This window comes from Schistocerca piceifrons, chromosome 2, assembly GCF_021461385.2.
Source record: "Schistocerca piceifrons isolate TAMUIC-IGC-003096 chromosome 2, iqSchPice1.1, whole genome shotgun sequence".
Taxonomy (NCBI): domain Eukaryota; kingdom Metazoa; phylum Arthropoda; class Insecta; order Orthoptera; family Acrididae; genus Schistocerca; species Schistocerca piceifrons.
Window position 1 is genome coordinate 39,884,972 of NC_060139.1, and position 17,771 is coordinate 39,902,742.

Genomic DNA, 17,771 nt, shown 5'->3' on the forward strand with positions numbered 1-17,771 from the left:
CACATGCTGAATCGTCTCTGGATCATCAGTAAGTACGTCACATTAGATATTTGTTTTATCGCCCTGCTGTAAATTAAAGGGCAGTTTTTCAACGGCTGTCAGTTCTGCTTCTAGCTACGCTACATCGCCCTAGCAGCACCTACGCACTGCGTTCAGATGTGCTCACCTCCGCCCTGGCGTTGAGCGCCTACAGCGCCGTCGCCTTCGGCCTCTGATGGCAGGAGGGTAGCCGACACATCAAGGCGTGGGTGGGACGCAGCACAACGCGGTGGTGGTGTAACGGTCAGCATGGTTGCTTCCCAAACAGTTGATCCGGGTTCGATTCCCGGCCACCGCACAAAAGGTACTTTTTTCTTCTACGGGTATTCCACGTAACGAAACGCGATCTTCGAAACTGTGAACTGTCGCGGTACGAATAGTTTTCCTTCGCCCCTCGTCTCAGTCCGTGCTGCCAGGGCGCTAGTCTGCGGCTTTCGTTTCTCAGCATCGTGTGTCTCCATGTGTCGACTTGTCTCGACTTTGCTCGGCTGACGCGAAAGCTGACGCTTGGAAATGGGCATATATGTAGAGGGCAGGCGCGACAAACGACTGGGAGAGACCAAAAAACGACAAACACACGACAGAACCTTTCATTTTATTGTGGCCACAGATTCGCCCCTTAGTGTACCGAGAGGCAAGAGTGGCGTCAGCGTGCGGGACCGCATAATTATTGCTAAGCAACAACGAAGCCGAAGGAAAAATGCAAAATGAAAGAAGGCAACAGCACGTCGAGTTCCCAGCCGAGCACGCATCCATGTACTAACCACGGCCAACGATTCCTAACGCCGGTGAACAGACGAGAACCGCTGCACTACGCGCGGTGTGGCCGTTGGCGACAGTATCGCGCAACGTGTAGACACCTTACTTCTTGTGAAGATCGCTTGTTATTTACCTGGCAGTGTGTCGCTGGAGGAAGCATTGTCTTTTAGGGGAAAAAATGAAATGGCACTTGGTGCGGTCGAATACGTGGCCTTTGTGTTCACAGCACGACGCTCTAACTTACTCAGCTATCGAGCTACGCAATGTGGCACGTCTGCAGTCCAATACCCGATCCACCGTCTCATCCACCTTTATTACTGCCCTGACACTCATTTACGCACATATCTGCTTTCGTTCACGTTTGCTCGCCTGATGCTTGGACCCCAAAAACCACAACCCAAAGATATCGTAAATGCCGTGAGAATAACCAAGACTCAGCAAACAAAAGAATGTTCGGCTACCGGGAATCGATTCCGGGCCTCGTGGCTGAAAGCCATGTCTCCTAACAGCTTTCCATTCTTTCAGGCCGCCAGACAATCAGACTTGCAAGGCAAGCACCATAGTCACTGCCGTTTCTCGTAGTATCTGTGGAACCTGTTCCCGCGTAATTTACTTGTTTTCCCGCATGTACGAAATTGGTAGTTTTGGAATATTTAAAATGCATTGTCAGATGTGGGGTTCGAACCCACGCTCCCCTCCGGGAACCAGAGCTTAAATCTGGCGCCGTAGACCGCTCGGCCAATCTGACGCGTGGGCGCCAAATCTCTTCCACCGTCGTTTCTCGGTATATCTCCAGAGCCTGACTGCGAAATTAGCGTGTTTTTTTCTTGTGTGAAGGAAATACGTTGGTTTTAGAGTATTTAAAACGAGTTGTCAGATGTGAGGTTGCACCCCACCCTCACTTTCGGGAACCACAGCTTAAACATGGTGCCTTACACCATTGTTTTCCGTCGCCATCTGTCTTGAGTGGAACGAGCAGAACTGTAGTTATCAATATTCACACTGACGCAGAGAAAACAAAAAACGACAGAAGAGGCCGTTCCCTAGCAACGGCTACGCTGTGCATTTCGCCCTCAGGGGAAGCTAATGATAGGCTCCAGGCGAGCATCAAACTAACCAACTTAATATTGTGATACTTAGGCGCTTTCTACTTCTGGATTGGCACACACATGCTGAATCGTCTCTGGATCATCAGTAAGTACGTCACATTAGATATTTGTTTTATCGCCCTGCTGTAAATTAAAGGGCAGTTTTTCAACGGCTGTCAGTTCTGCTTCTAGCTACGCTACATCGCCCTAGCAGCACCTACGCACTGCGTTCAGATGTGCTCACCTCCGCCCTGGCGTTGAGCGCCTACAGCGCCGTCGCCTTCGGCCTCTGATGGCAGGAGGGTAGCCGACACATCAAGGCGTGGGTGGGACGCAGCACAACGCGGTGGTGGTGTAACGGTCAGCATGGTTGCTTCCCAAACAGTTGATCCGGGTTCGATTCCCGGCCACCGCACAAAAGGTACTTTTTTCTTCTACGGGTATTCCACGTAACGAAACGCGATCTTCGAAACTGTGAACTGTCGCGGTACGAATAGTTTTCCTTCGCCCCTCGTCTCAGTCCGTGCTGCCAGGGCGCTAGTCTGCGGCTTTCGTTTCTCAGCATCGTGTGTCTCCATGTGTCGACTTGTCTCGACTTTGCTCGGCTGACGCGAAAGCTGACGCTTGGAAATGGGCATATATGTAGAGGGCAGGCGCGACAAACGACTGGGAGAGACCAAAAAACGACAAACACACGACAGAACCTTTCATTTTATTGTGGCCACAGATTCGCCCCTTAGTGTACCGAGAGGCAAGAGTGGCGTCAGCGTGCGGGACCGCATAATTATTGCTAAGCAACAACGAAGCCGAAGGAAAAATGCAAAATGAAAGAAGGCAACAGCACGTCGAGTTCCCAGCCGAGCACGCATCCATGTACTAACCACGGCCAACGATTCCTAACGCCGGTGAACAGACGAGAACCGCTGCACTACGCGCGGTGTGGCCGTTGGCGACAGTATCGCGCAACGTGTAGACACCTTACTTCTTGTGAAGATCGCTTGTTATTTACCTGGCAGTGTGTCGCTGGAGGAAGCATTGTCTTTTAGGGGAAAAAATGAAATGGCACTTGGTGCGGTCGAATACGTGGCCTTTGTGTTCACAGCACGACGCTCTAACTTACTCAGCTATCGAGCTACGCAATGTGGCACGTCTGCAGTCCAATACCCGATCCACCGTCTCATCCACCTTTATTACTGCCCTGACACTCATTTACGCACATATCTGCTTTCGTTCACGTTTGCTCGCCTGATGCTTGGACCCCAAAAACCACAACCCAAAGATATCGTAAATGCCGTGAGAATAACCAAGACTCAGCAAACAAAAGAATGTTCGGCTACCGGGAATCGATTCCGGGCCTCGTGGCTGAAAGCCATGTCTCCTAACAGCTTTCCATTCTTTCAGGCCGCCAGACAATCAGACTTGCAAGGCAAGCACCATAGTCACTGCCGTTTCTCGTAGTATCTGTGGAACCTGTTCCCGCGTAATTTACTTGTTTTCCCGCATGTACGAAATTGGTAGTTTTGGAATATTTAAAATGCATTGTCAGATGTGGGGTTCGAACCCACGCTCCCCTCCGGGAACCAGAGCTTAAATCTGGCGCCGTAGACCGCTCGGCCAATCTGACGCGTGGGCGCCAAATCTCTTCCACCGTCGTTTCTCGGTATATCTCCAGAGCCTGACTGCGAAATTAGCGTGTTTTTTTCTTGTGTGAAGGAAATACGTTGGTTTTAGAGTATTTAAAACGAGTTGTCAGATGTGAGGTTGCACCCCACCCTCACTTTCGGGAACCACAGCTTAAACATGGTGCCTTACACCATTGTTTTCCGTCGCCATCTGTCTTGAGTGGAACGAGCAGAACTGTAGTTATCAATATTCACACTGACGCAGAGAAAACAAAAAACGACAGAAGAGGCCGTTCCCTAGCAACGGCTACGCTGTGCATTTCGCCCTCAGGGGAAGCTAATGATAGGCTCCAGGCGAGCATCAAACTAACCAACTTAATATTGTGATACTTAGGCGCTTTCTACTTCTGGATTGGCACACACATGCTGAATCGTCTCTGGATCATCAGTAAGTACGTCACATTAGATATTTGTTTTATCGCCCTGCTGTAAATTAAAGGGCAGTTTTTCAACGGCTGTCAGTTCTGCTTCTAGCTACGCTACATCGCCCTAGCAGCACCTACGCACTGCGTTCAGATGTGCTCACCTCCGCCCTGGCGTTGAGCGCCTACAGCGCCGTCGCCTTCGGCCTCTGATGGCAGGAGGGTAGCCGACACATCAAGGCGTGGGTGGGACGCAGCACAACGCGGTGGTGGTGTAACGGTCAGCATGGTTGCTTCGCAAGCAGTTGATCCGGGTTCGATTCCCGGCCACCGCACAAAAGGTACTTTTTTCTTCTACGGGTATTCCACGTAACGAAACGCGATCTTCGAAACTGTGAACTGTCGCGGTACGAATAGTTTTCCTTCGCCCCTCGTCTCAGTCCGTGCTGCCAGGGCGCTAGTCTGCGGCTTTCGTTTCTCAGCATCGTGTGTCTCCATGTGTCGACTTGTCTCGACTTTGCTCGGCTGACGCGAAAGCTGACGCTTGGAAATGGGCATATATGTAGAGGGCAGGCGCGACAAACGACTGGGAGAGACCAAAAAACGACAAACACACGACAGAACCTTTCATTTTATTGTGGCCACAGATTCGCCCCTTAGTGTACCGAGAGGCAAGAGTGGCGTCAGCGTGCGGGACCGCATAATTATTGCTAAGCAACAACGAAGCCGAAGGAAAAATGCAAAATGAAAGAAGGCAACAGCACGTCGAGTTCCCAGCCGAGCACGCATCCATGTACTAACCACGGCCAACGATTCCTAACGCCGGTGAACAGACGAGAACCGCTGCACTACGCGCGGTGTGGCCGTTGGCGACAGTATCGCGCAACGTGTAGACACCTTACTTCTTGTGAAGATCGCTTGTTATTTACCTGGCAGTGTGTCGCTGGAGGAAGCATTGTCTTTTAGGGGAAAAAATGAAATGGCACTTGGTGCGGTCGAATACGTGGCCTTTGTGTTCACAGCACGACGCTCTAACTTACTCAGCTATCGAGCTACGCAATGTGGCACGTCTGCAGTCCAATACCCGATCCACCGTCTCATCCACCTTTATTACTGCCCTGACACTCATTTACGCACATATCTGCTTTCGTTCACGTTTGCTCGCCTGATGCTTGGACCCCAAAAACCACAACCCAAAGATATCGTAAATGCCGTGAGAATAACCAAGACTCAGCAAACAAAAGAATGTTCGGCTACCGGGAATCGATTCCGGGCCTCGTGGCTGAAAGCCATGTCTCCTAACAGCTTTCCATTCTTTCAGGCCGCCAGACAATCAGACTTGCAAGGCAAGCACCATAGTCACTGCCGTTTCTCGTAGTATCTGTGGAACCTGTTCCCGCGTAATTTACTTGTTTTCCCGCATGTACGAAATTGGTAGTTTTGGAATATTTAAAATGCATTGTCAGATGTGGGGTTCGAACCCACGCTCCCCTCCGGGAACCAGAGCTTAAATCTGGCGCCGTAGACCGCTCGGCCAATCTGACGCGTGGGCGCCAAATCTCTTCCACCGTCGTTTCTCGGTATATCTCCAGAGCCTGACTGCGAAATTAGCGTGTTTTTTTCTTGTGTGAAGGAAATACGTTGGTTTTAGAGTATTTAAAACGAGTTGTCAGATGTGAGGTTGCACCCCACCCTCACTTTCGGGAACCACAGCTTAAACATGGTGCCTTACACCATTGTTTTCCGTCGCCATCTGTCTTGAGTGGAACGAGCAGAACTGTAGTTATCAATATTCACACTGACGCAGAGAAAACAAAAAACGACAGAAGAGGCCGTTCCCTAGCAACGGCTACGCTGTGCATTTCGCCCTCAGGGGAAGCTAATGATAGGCTCCAGGCGAGCATCAAACTAACCAACTTAATATTGTGATACTTAGGCGCTTTCTACTTCTGGATTGGCACACACATGCTGAATCGTCTCTGGATCATCAGTAAGTACGTCACATTAGATATTTGTTTTATCGCCCTGCTGTAAATTAAAGGGCAGTTTTTCAACGGCTGTCAGTTCTGCTTCTAGCTACGCTACATCGCCCTAGCAGCACCTACGCACTGCGTTCAGATGTGCTCACCTCCGCCCTGGCGTTGAGCGCCTACAGCGCCGTCGCCTTCGGCCTCTGATGGCAGGAGGGTAGCCGACACATCAAGGCGTGGGTGGGACGCAGCACAACGCGGTGGTGGTGTAACGGTCAGCATGGTTGCTTCCCAAGCAGTTGATCCGGGTTCGATTCCCGGCCACCGCACAAAAGGTACTTTTTTCTTCTACGGGTATTCCACGTAACGAAACGCGATCTTCGAAACTGTGAACTGTCGCGGTACGAATAGTTTTCCTTCGCCCCTCGTCTCAGTCCGTGCTGCCAGGGCGCTAGTCTGCGGCTTTCGTTTCTCAGCATCGTGTGTCTCCATGTGTCGACTTGTCTCGACTTTGCTCGGCTGACGCGAAAGCTGACGCTTGGAAATGGGCATATATGTAGAGGGCAGGCGCGACAAACGACTGGGAGAGACCAAAAAACGACAAACACACGACAGAACCTTTCATTTTATTGTGGCCACAGATTCGCCCCTTAGTGTACCGAGAGGCAAGAGTGGCGTCAGCGTGCGGGACCGCATAATTATTGCTAAGCAACAACGAAGCCGAAGGAAAAATGCAAAATGAAAGAAGGCAACAGCACGTCGAGTTCCCAGCCGAGCACGCATCCATGTACTAACCACGGCCAACGATTCCTAACGCCGGTGAACAGACGAGAACCGCTGCACTACGCGCGGTGTGGCCGTTGGCGACAGTATCGCGCAACGTGTAGACACCTTACTTCTTGTGAAGATCGCTTGTTATTTACCTGGCAGTGTGTCGCTGGAGGAAGCATTGTCTTTTAGGGGAGAAAAATGAAATGGCACTTGGTGCGGTCGAATACGTGGCCTTTGTGTTCACAGCACGACGCTCTAACTTACTCAGCTATCGAGCTACGCATTGTGGCACGTCTGCAGTCCAATACCCGATCCACCGTCACATCCACCTTTATTACTGCCCTGACACTCATTTACGCACATATCTGCTTTCGTTCACGTTTGCTCGCCTGATGCTTGGACCCCAAAAACCACAACCCAAAGATATCGTAAATGCCGTGAGAATAACCAAGACTCAGCAAACAAAAGAATGTTCGGCTACCGGGAATCGATTCCGGGCCTCGTGGCTGAAAGCCATGTCTCCTAACAGCTTTCCATTCTTTCAGGCCGCCAGACAATCAGACTTGCAAGGCAAGCACCATAGTCACTGCCGTTTCTCGTAGTATCTGTGGAACCTGTTCCCGCGTAATTTACTTGTTTTCCCGCATGTACGAAATTGGTAGTTTTGGAATATTTAAAATGCATTGTCAGATGTGGGGTTCGAACCCACGCTCCCCTTCAGGAACCAGAGCTTAAATCTGGCGCCGTAGACCGCTCGGCCAATCTGACGCGTGGGCGCCAAATCTCTTCCACCGTCGTTTCTCGGTATATCTCCAGAGCCTGACTGCGAAATTAGCGTGTTTTTTTCTTGTGTGAAGGAAATACGTTGGTTTTAGAGTATTTAAAACGAGTTGTCAGATGTGAGGTTGCACCCCACCCTCACTTTCGGGAACCACAGCTTAAACATGGTGCCTTACACCATTGTTTTCCGTCGCCATCTGTCTTGAGTGGAACGAGCAGAACTGTAGTTATCAATATTCACACTGACGCAGAGAAAACAAAAAACGACAGAAGAGGCCGTTCCCTAGCAACGGCTACGCTGTGCATTTCGCCCTCAGGGGAAGCTAATGATAGGCTCCAGGCGAGCATCAAACTAACCAACTTAATATTGTGATACTTAGGCGCTTTCTACTTCTGGATTGGCACACACATGCTGAATCGTCTCTGGATCATCAGTAAGTACGTCACATTAGATATTTGTTTTATCGCCCTGCTGTAAATTAAAGGGCAGTTTTTCAACGGCTGTCAGTTCTGCTTCTAGCTACGCTACATCGCCCTAGCAGCACCTACGCACTGCGTTCAGATGTGCTCACCTCCGCCCTGGCGTTGAGCGCCTACAGCGCCGTCGCCTTCGGCCTCTGATGGCAGGAGGGTAGCCGACACATCAAGGCGTGGGTGGGACGCAGCACAACGCGGTGGTGGTGTAACGGTCAGCATGGTTGCTTCCCAAGCAGTTGATCCGGGTTCGATTCCCGGCCACCGCACGAAAGGTACTTTTTTCTTCTACGGGTATTCCACGTAACGAAACGCGATCTTCGAAACTGTGAACTGTCGCGGTACGAATAGTTTTCCTTCGCCCCTCGTCTCAGTCCGTGCTGCCAGGGCGCTAGTCTGCGGCTTTCGTTTCTCAGCATCGTGTGTCTCCATGTGTCGACTTGTCTCGACTTTGCTCGGCTGACGCGAAAGCTGACGCTTGGAAATGGGCATATATGTAGAGGGCAGGCGCGACAAACGACTGGGAGAGACCAAAAAACGACAAACACGCGACAGAACCTTTCATTTTATTGTGGCCACAGATTCGCCCCTTAGTGTACCGAGAGGCAAGAGTGGCGTCAGCGTGCGGGACCGCATAATTATTGCTAAGCAACAACGAAGCCGAAGGAAAAATGCAAAATGAAAGAAGGCAACAGCACGTCGAGTTCCCAGCCGAGCACGCATCCATGTACTAACCACGGCCAACGATTCCTAACGCCGGTGAACAGACGAGAACCGCTGCACTACGCGCGGTGTGGCCGTTGGCGACAGTATCGCGCAACGTGTAGACACCTTACTTCTTGTGAAGATCGCTTGTTATTTACCTGGCAGTGTGTCGCTGGAGGAAGCATTGTCTTTTAGGGGAAAAAATGAAATGGCACTTGGTGCGGTCGAATACGTGGCCTTTGTGTTCACAGCACGACGCTCTAACTTACTCAGCTATCGAGCTACGCAATGTGGCACGTCTGCAGTCCAATACCCGATCCACCGTCTCATCCACCTTTATTACTGCCCTGACACTCATTTACGCACATATCTGCTTTCGTTCACGTTTGCTCGCCTGATGCTTGGACCCCAAAAACCACAACCCAAAGATATCGTAAATGCCGTGAGAATAACCAAGACTCAGCAAACAAAAGAATGTTCGGCTACCGGGAATCGATTCCGGGCCTCGTGGCTGAAAGCCATGTCTCCTAACAGCTTTCCATTCTTTCAGGCCGCCAGACAATCAGACTTGCAAGGCAAGCACCATAGTCACTGCCGTTTCTCGTAGTATCTGTGGAACCTGTTCCCGCGTAATTTACTTGTTTTCCCGCATGTACGAAATTGGTAGTTTTGGAATATTTAAAATGCATTGTCAGATGTGGGGTTCGAACCCACGCTCCCCTTCGGGAACCAGAGCTTAAATCTGGCGCCTTAGACCGCTCGGCCAATCTGACGCGTGGGCGCCAGATCTCTTCCACCGTCGTTTCTCGGTATATCTCCAGAGCCTGACTGCGAAATTAGCGTGTTTTTTTCTTGTGTGAAGGAAATACGTTGGTTTTAGAGTATTTAAAACGAGTTGTCAGATGTGAGGTTGCACCCCACCCTCACTTTCGGGAACCACAGCTTAAACATGGTGCCTTACACCATTGTTTTCCGTCGCCATCTGTCTTGAGTGGAACGAGCAGAACTGTAGTTATCAATATTCACACTGACGCAGAGAAAACAAAAAACGACAGAAGAGGCCGTTCCCTAGCAACGGCTACGCTGTGCATTTCGCCCTCAGGGGAAGCTAATGATAGGCTCCAGGCGAGCATCAAACTAACCAACTTAATATTGTGATACTTAGGCGCTTTCTACTTCTGGATTGGCACACACATGCTGAATCGTCTCTGGATCATCAGTAAGTACGTCACATTAGATATTTGTTTTATCGCCCTGCTGTAAATTAAAGGGCAGTTTTTCAACGGCTGTCAGTTCTGCTTCTAGCTACGCTACATCGCCCTAGCAGCACCTACGCACTGCGTTCAGATGTGCTCACCTCCGCCCTGGCGTTGAGCGCCTACAGCGCCGTCGCCTTCGGCCTCTGATGGCAGGAGGGTAGCCGACACATCAAGGCGTGGGTGGGACGCAGCACAACGCGGTGGTGGTGTAACGGTCAGCATGGTTGCTTCCCAAGCAGTTGATCCGGGTTCGATTCCCGGCCACCGCACAAAAGGTACTTTTTTCTTCTACGGGTATTCCACGTAACGAAACGCGATCTTCGAAACTGTGAACTGTCGCGGTACGAATAGTTTTCCTTCGCCCCTCGTCTCAGTCCGTGCTGCCAGGGCGCTAGTCTGCGGCTTTCGTTTCTCAGCATCGTGTGTCTCCATGTGTCGACTTGTCTCGACTTTGCTCGGCTGACGCGAAAGCTGACGCTTGGAAATGGGCATATATGTAGAGGGCAGGCGCGACAAACGACTGGGAGAGACCAAAAAACGACAAACACACGACAGAACCTTTCATTTTATTGTGGCCACAGATTCGCCCCTTAGTGTACCGAGAGGCAAGAGTGGCGTCAGCGTGCGGGACCGCATAATTATTGCTAAGCAACAACGAAGCCGAAGGAAAAATGCAAAATGAAAGAAGGCAACAGCACGTCGAGTTCCCAGCCGAGCACGCATCCATGTACTAACCACGGCCAACGATTCCTAACGCCAGTGAACAGACGAGAACCGCTGCACTACGCGCGGTGTGGCCGTTGGCGACAGTATCGCGCAACGTGTAGACACCTTACTTCTTGTGAAGATCGCTTGTTATTTACCTGGCAGTGTGTCGCTGGAGGAAGCATTGTCTTTTAGGGGAGAAAAATGAAATGGCACTTGGTGCGGTCGAATACGTGGCCTTTGTGTTCACAGCACGACGCTCTAACTTACTCAGCTATCGAGCTACGCATTGTGGCACGTCTGCAGTCCAATACCCGATCCACCGTCACATCCACCTTTATTACTGCCCTGACACTCATTTACGCACATATCTGCTTTCGTTCACGTTTGCTCGCCTGATGCTTGGACCCCAAAAACCACAACCCAAAGATATCGTAAATGCCGTGAGAATAACCAAGACTCAGCAAACAAAAGAATGTTCGGCTACCGGGAATCGATTCCGGGCCTCGTGGCTGAAAGCCATGTCTCCTAACAGCTTTCCATTCTTTCAGGCCGCCAGACAATCAGACTTGCAAGGCAAGCACCATAGTCACTGCCGTTTCTCGTAGTATCTGTGGAACCTGTTCCCGCGTAATTTACTTGTTTTCCCGCATGTACGAAATTGGTAGTTTTGGAATATTTAAAATGCATTGTCAGATGTGGGGTTCGAACCCACGCTCCCCTTCGGGAACCAGAGCTTAAATCTGGCGCCGTAGACCGCTCGGCCAATCTGACGCGTGGGCGCCAAATCTCTTCCACCGTCGTTTCTCGGTATATCTCCAGAGCCTGACTGCGAAATTAGCGTGTTTTTTTCTTGTGTGAAGGAAATACGTTGGTTTTAGAGTATTTAAAACGAGTTGTCAGATGTGAGGTTGCACCCCACCCTCACTTTCGGGAACCACAGCTTAAACATGGTGCCTTACACCATTGTTTTCCGTCGCCATCTGTCTTGAGTGGAACGAGCAGAACTGTAGTTATCAATATTCACACTGACGCAGAGAAAACAAAAAACGACAGAAGAGGCCGTTCCCTAGCAACGGCTACGCTGTGCATTTCGCCCTCAGGGGAAGCTAATGATAGGCTCCAGGCGAGCATCAAACTAACCAACTTAATATTGTGATACTTAGGCGCTTTCTACTTCTGGATTGGCACACACATGCTGAATCGTCTCTGGATCATCAGTAAGTACGTCACATTAGATATTTGTTTTATCGCCCTGCTGTAAATTAAAGGGCAGTTTTTCAACGGCTGTCAGTTCTGCTTCTAGCTACGCTACATCGCCCTAGCAGCACCTACGCACTGCGTTCAGATGTGCTCACCTCCGCCCTGGCGTTGAGCGCCTACAGCGCCGTCGCCTTCGGCCTCTGATGGCAGGAGGGTAGCCGACACATCAAGGCGTGGGTGGGACGCAGCACAACGCGGTGGTGGTGTAACGGTCAGCATGGTTGCTTCCCAAGCAGTTGATCCGGGTTCGATTCCCGGCCACCGCACAAAAGGTACTTTTTTCTTCTACGGGTATTCCACGTAACGAAACGCGATCTTCGAAACTGTGAACTGTCGCGGTACGAATAGTTTTCCTTCGCCCCTCGTCTCAGTCCGTGCTGCCAGGGCGCTAGTCTGCGGCTTTCGTTTCTCAGCATCGTGTGTCTCCATGTGTCGACTTGTCTCGACTTTGCTCGGCTGACGCGAAAGCTGACGCTTGGAAATGGGCATATATGTAGAGGGCAGGCGCGACAAACGACTGGGAGAGACCAAAAAACGACAAACACGCGACAGAACCTTTCATTTTATTGTGGCCACAGATTCGCCCCTTAGTGTACCGAGAGGCAAGAGTGGCGTCAGCGTGCGGGACCGCATAATTATTGCTAAGCAACAACGAAGCCGAAGGAAAAATGCAAAATGAAAGAAGGCAACAGCACGTCGAGTTCCCAGCCGAGCACGCATCCATGTACTAACCACGGCCAACGATTCCTAACGCCGGTGAACAGACGAGAACCGCTGCACTACGCGCGGTGTGGCCGTTGGCGACAGTATCGCGCAACGTGTAGACACCTTACTTCTTGTGAAGATCGCTTGTTATTTACCTGGCAGTGTGTCGCTGGAGGAAGCATTGTCTTTTAGGGGAAAAAATGAAATGGCACTTGGTGCGGTCGAATACGTGGCCTTTGTGTTCACAGCACGACGCTCTAACTTACTCAGCTATCGAGCTACGCAATGTGGCACGTCTGCAGTCCAATACCCGATCCACCGTCTCATCCACCTTTATTACTGCCCTGACACTCATTTACGCACATATCTGCTTTCGTTCACGTTTGCTCGCCTGATGCTTGGACCCCAAAAACCACAACCCAAAGATATCGTAAATGCCGTGAGAATAACCAAGACTCAGCAAACAAAAGAATGTTCGGCTACCGGGAATCGATTCCGGGCCTCGTGGCTGAAAGCCATGTCTCCTAACAGCTTTCCATTCTTTCAGGCCGCCAGACAATCAGACTTGCAAGGCAAGCACCATAGTCACTGCCGTTTCTCGTAGTATCTGTGGAACCTGTTCCCGCGTAATTTACTTGTTTTCCCGCATGTACGAAATTGGTAGTTTTGGAATATTTAAAATGCATTGTCAGATGTGGGGTTCGAACCCACGCTCCCCTTCGGGAACCAGAGCTTAAATCTGGCGCCTTAGACCGCTCGGCCAATCTGACGCGTGGGCGCCAGATCTCTTCCACCGTCGTTTCTCGGTATATCTCCAGAGCCTGACTGCGAAATTAGCGTGTTTTTTTCTTGTGTGAAGGAAATACGTTGGTTTTAGAGTATTTAAAACGAGTTGTCAGATGTGAGGTTGCACCCCACCCTCACTTTCGGGAACCACAGCTTAAACATGGTGCCTTACACCATTGTTTTCCGTCGCCATCTGTCTTGAGTGGAACGAGCAGAACTGTAGTTATCAATATTCACACTGACGCAGAGAAAACAAAAAACGACAGAAGAGGCCGTTCCCTAGCAACGGCTACGCTGTGCATTTCGCCCTCAGGGGAAGCTAATGATAGGCTCCAGGCGAGCATCAAACTAACCAACTTAATATTGTGATACTTAGGCGCTTTCTACTTCTGGATTGGCACACACATGCTGAATCGTCTCTGGATCATCAGTAAGTACGTCACATTAGATATTTGTTTTATCGCCCTGCTGTAAATTAAAGGGCAGTTTTTCAACGGCTGTCAGTTCTGCTTCTAGCTACGCTACATCGCCCTAGCAGCACCTACGCACTGCGTTCAGATGTGCTCACCTCCGCCCTGGCGTTGAGCGCCTACAGCGCCGTCGCCTTCGGCCTCTGATGGCAGGAGGGTAGCCGACACATCAAGGCGTGGGTGGGACGCAGCACAACGCGGTGGTGGTGTAACGGTCAGCATGGTTGCTTCCCAAGCAGTTGATCCGGGTTCGATTCCCGGCCACCGCACAAAAGGTACTTTTTTCTTCTACGGGTATTCCACGTAACGAAACGCGATCTTCGAAACTGTGAACTGTCGCGGTACGAATAGTTTTCCTTCGCCCCTCGTCTCAGTCCGTGCTGCCAGGGCGCTAGTCTGCGGCTTTCGTTTCTCAGCATCGTGTGTCTCCATGTGTCGACTTGTCTCGACTTTGCTCGGCTGACGCGAAAGCTGACGCTTGGAAATGGGCATATATGTAGAGGGCAGGCGCGACAAACGACTGGGAGAGACCAAAAAACGACAAACACACGACAGAACCTTTCATTTTATTGTGGCCACAGATTCGCCCCTTAGTGTACCGAGAGGCAAGAGTGGCGTCAGCGTGCGGGACCGCATAATTATTGCTAAGCAACAACGAAGCCGAAGGAAAAATGCAAAATGAAAGAAGGCAACAGCACGTCGAGTTCCCAGCCGAGCACGCATCCATGTACTAACCACGGCCAACGATTCCTAACGCCGGTGAACAGACGAGAACCGCTGCACTACGCGCGGTGTGGCCGTTGGCGACAGTATCGCGCAACGTGTAGACACCTTACTTCTTGTGAAGATCGCTTGTTATTTACCTGGCAGTGTGTCGCTGGAGGAAGCATTGTCTTTTAGGGGAGAAAAATGAAATGGCACTTGGTGCGGTCGAATACGTGGCCTTTGTGTTCACAGCACGACGCTCTAACTTACTCAGCTATCGAGCTACGCAATGTGGCACGTCTGCAGTCCAATACCCGATCCACCGTCTCATCCACCTTTATTACTGCCCTGACACTCATTTACGCACATATCTGCTTTCGTTCACGTTTGCTCGCCTGATGCTTGGACCCCAAAAACCACAACCCAAAGATATCGTAAATGCCGTGAGAATAACCAAGACTCAGCAAACAAAAGAATGTTCGGCTACCGGGAATCGATTCCGGGCCTCGTGGCTGAAAGCCATGTCTCCTAACAGCTTTCCATTCTTTCAGGCCGCCAGACAATCAGACTTGCAAGGCAAGCACCATAGTCACTGCCGTTTCTCGTAGTATCTGTGGAACCTGTTCCCGCGTAATTTACTTGTTTTCCCGCATGTACGAAATTGGTAGTTTTGGAATATTTAAAATGCATTGTCAGATGTGGGGTTCGAACCCACGCTCCCCTCCGGGAACCAGAGCTTAAATCTGGCGCCGTAGACCGCTCGGCCAATCTGACGCGTGGGCGCCAAATCTCTTCCACCGTCGTTTCTCGGTATATCTCCAGAGCCTGACTGCGAAATTAGCGTGTTTTTTTCTTGTGTGAAGGAAATACGTTGGTTTTAGAGTATTTAAAACGAGTTGTCAGATGTGAGGTTGCACCCCACCCTCACTTTCGGGAACCACAGCTTAAACATGGTGCCTTACACCATTGTTTTCCGTCGCCATCTGTCTTGAGTGGAACGAGCAGAACTGTAGTTATCAATATTCACACTGACGCAGAGAAAACAAAAAACGACAGAAGAGGCCGTTCCCTAGCAACGGCTACGCTGTGCATTTCGCCCTCAGGGGAAGCTAATGATAGGCTCCAGGCGAGCATCAAACTAACCAACTTAATATTGTGATACTTAGGCGCTTTCTACTTCTGGATTGGCACACACATGCTGAATCGTCTCTGGATCATCAGTAAGTACGTCACATTAGATATTTGTTTTATCGCCCTGCTGTAAATTAAAGGGCAGTTTTTCAACGGCTGTCAGTTCTGCTTCTAGCTACGCTACATCGCCCTAGCAGCACCTACGCACTGCGTTCAGATGTGCTCACCTCCGCCCTGGCGTTGAGCGCCTACAGCGCCGTCGCCTTCGGCCTCTGATGGCAGGAGGGTAGCCGACACATCAAGGCGTGGGTGGGACGCAGCACAACGCGGTGGTGGTGTAACGGTCAGCATGGTTGCTTCCCAAGCAGTTGATCCGGGTTCGATTCCCGGCCACCGCACAAAAGGTACTTTTTTCTTCTACGGGTATTCCACGTAACGAAACGCGATCTTCGAAACTGTGAACTGTCGCGGTACGAATAGTTTTCCTTCGCCCCTCGTCTCAGTCCGTGCTGCCAGGGCGCTAGTCTGCGGCTTTCGTTTCTCAGCATCGTGTGTCTCCATGTGTCGACTTGTCTCGACTTTGCTCGGCTGACGCGAAAGCTGACGCTTGGAAATGGGCATATATGTAGAGGGCAGGCGCGACAAACGACTGGGAGAGACCAAAAAACGACAAACACACGACAGAACCTTTCATTTTATTGTGGCCACAGATTCGCCCCTTAGTGTACCGAGAGGCAAGAGTGGCGTCAGCGTGCGGGACCGCATAATTATTGCTAAGCAACAACGAAGCCGAAGGAAAAATGCAAAATGAAAGAAGGCAACAGCACGTCGAGTTCCCAGCCGAGCACGCATCCATGTACTAACCACGGCCAACGATTCCTAACGCCGGTGAACAGACGAGAACCGCTGCACTACGCGCGGTGTGGCCGTTGGCGACAGTATCGCGCATTGTGTAGACACCTTACTTCTTGTGAAGATCGCTTGTTATTTACCTGGCAGTGTGTCGCTGGAGGAAGCATTGTCTTTTAGGGGAGAAAAATGAAATGGCACTTGGTGCGGTCGAATACGTGGCCTTTGTGTTCACAGCACGACGCTCTAACTTACTCAGCTATCGAGCTACGCATTGTGGCACGTCTGCAGTCCAATACCCGATCCACCGTCACATCCACCTTTATTACTGCCCTGACACTCATTTACGCACATATCTGCTTTCGTTCACGTTTGCTCGCCTGATGCTTGGACCCCAAAAACCACAACCCAAAGATATCGTAAATGCCGTGAGAATAACCAAGACTCAGCAAACAAAAGAATGTTCGGCTACCGGGAATCGATTCCGGGCCTCGTGGCTGAAAGCCATGTCTCCTAACAGCTTTCCATTCTTTCAGGCCGCCAGACAATCAGACTTGCAAGGCAAGCACCATAGTCACTGCCGTTTCTCGTAGTATCTGTGGAACCTGTTCCCGCGTAATTTACTTGTTTTCCCGCATGTACGAAATTGGTAGTTTTGGAATATTTAAAATGCATTGTCAGATGTGGGGTTCGAACCCACGCTCCCCTTCAGGAACCAGAGCTTAAATCTGGCGCCGTAGACCGCTCGGCCAATCTGACGCGTGGGCGCCAAATCTCTTCCACCGTCGTTTCTCGGTATATCTCCAGAGCCTGACTGCGAAATTAGCGTGTTTTTTTCTTGTGTGAAGGAAATACGTTGGTTTTAGAGTATTTAAAACGAGTTGTCAGATGTGAGGTTGCACCCCACCCTCACTTTCGGGAACCACAGCTTAAACATGGTGCCTTACACCATTGTTTTCCGTCGCCATCTGTCTTGAGTGGAACGAGCAGAACTGTAGTTATCAATATTCACACTGACGCAGAGAAAACAAAAAACGACAGAAGAGGCCGTTCCCTAGCAACGGCTACGCTGTGCATTTCGCCCTCAGGGGAAGCTAATGATAGGCTCCAGGCGAGCATCAAACTAACCAACTTAATATTGTGATACTTAGGCGCTTTCTACTTCTGGATTGGCACACACATGCTGAATCGTCTCTGGATCATCAGTAAGTACGTCACATTAGATATTTGTTTTATCGCCCTGCTGTAAATTAAAGGGCAGTTTTTCA

At 50.5% G+C, this 17,771-nt stretch overlaps 18 non-coding genes across 18 annotated transcripts; 9 read left to right on the forward strand and 9 right to left on the reverse strand.

Annotated features, from left to right (window-relative positions):
• The first annotated feature begins 265 nt into the window (after positions 1-265).
• Trnag-ccc lies at positions 266-337 on the forward strand. Its single transcript has one exon. It is a non-coding gene; the product is annotated as a tRNA-Gly (tRNA).
• A 1,125-nt stretch (positions 338-1,462) lies between these two features.
• On the reverse strand, positions 1,463-1,546 carry Trnal-uaa. Its single transcript has one exon. It is a non-coding gene; the product is annotated as a tRNA-Leu (tRNA).
• A 683-nt stretch (positions 1,547-2,229) lies between these two features.
• On the forward strand, positions 2,230-2,301 carry Trnag-ccc. Its single transcript has one exon. It is a non-coding gene; the product is annotated as a tRNA-Gly (tRNA).
• A 1,125-nt stretch (positions 2,302-3,426) lies between these two features.
• Positions 3,427-3,510, reverse strand: Trnal-uaa. Its single transcript has one exon. It is a non-coding gene; the product is annotated as a tRNA-Leu (tRNA).
• Positions 3,511-4,193: 683 nt separating this feature from the next.
• Positions 4,194-4,265, forward strand: Trnaa-cgc. The gene has a single exon. It is a non-coding gene; the product is annotated as a tRNA-Ala (tRNA).
• A 1,125-nt stretch (positions 4,266-5,390) lies between these two features.
• On the reverse strand, positions 5,391-5,474 carry Trnal-uaa. The gene has a single exon. It is a non-coding gene; the product is annotated as a tRNA-Leu (tRNA).
• A 683-nt stretch (positions 5,475-6,157) lies between these two features.
• On the forward strand, positions 6,158-6,229 carry Trnag-ccc. Its single transcript has one exon. It is a non-coding gene; the product is annotated as a tRNA-Gly (tRNA).
• Positions 6,230-7,355: 1,126 nt separating this feature from the next.
• Trnal-uaa lies at positions 7,356-7,439 on the reverse strand. Its single transcript has one exon. It is a non-coding gene; the product is annotated as a tRNA-Leu (tRNA).
• A 683-nt stretch (positions 7,440-8,122) lies between these two features.
• Trnag-ccc lies at positions 8,123-8,194 on the forward strand. The gene has a single exon. It is a non-coding gene; the product is annotated as a tRNA-Gly (tRNA).
• Positions 8,195-9,319: 1,125 nt separating this feature from the next.
• Trnal-uaa lies at positions 9,320-9,403 on the reverse strand. Its single transcript has one exon. It is a non-coding gene; the product is annotated as a tRNA-Leu (tRNA).
• Positions 9,404-10,086: 683 nt separating this feature from the next.
• On the forward strand, positions 10,087-10,158 carry Trnag-ccc. Its single transcript has one exon. It is a non-coding gene; the product is annotated as a tRNA-Gly (tRNA).
• Positions 10,159-11,284: 1,126 nt separating this feature from the next.
• On the reverse strand, positions 11,285-11,368 carry Trnal-uaa. The gene has a single exon. It is a non-coding gene; the product is annotated as a tRNA-Leu (tRNA).
• Positions 11,369-12,051: 683 nt separating this feature from the next.
• On the forward strand, positions 12,052-12,123 carry Trnag-ccc. The gene has a single exon. It is a non-coding gene; the product is annotated as a tRNA-Gly (tRNA).
• A 1,125-nt stretch (positions 12,124-13,248) lies between these two features.
• On the reverse strand, positions 13,249-13,332 carry Trnal-uaa. Its single transcript has one exon. It is a non-coding gene; the product is annotated as a tRNA-Leu (tRNA).
• Positions 13,333-14,015: 683 nt separating this feature from the next.
• Trnag-ccc lies at positions 14,016-14,087 on the forward strand. Its single transcript has one exon. It is a non-coding gene; the product is annotated as a tRNA-Gly (tRNA).
• Positions 14,088-15,213: 1,126 nt separating this feature from the next.
• Positions 15,214-15,297, reverse strand: Trnal-uaa. The gene has a single exon. It is a non-coding gene; the product is annotated as a tRNA-Leu (tRNA).
• A 683-nt stretch (positions 15,298-15,980) lies between these two features.
• Trnag-ccc lies at positions 15,981-16,052 on the forward strand. The gene has a single exon. It is a non-coding gene; the product is annotated as a tRNA-Gly (tRNA).
• Positions 16,053-17,178: 1,126 nt separating this feature from the next.
• On the reverse strand, positions 17,179-17,262 carry Trnal-uaa. Its single transcript has one exon. It is a non-coding gene; the product is annotated as a tRNA-Leu (tRNA).
• Between the last annotated feature and the right edge of the window lie 509 nt (positions 17,263-17,771).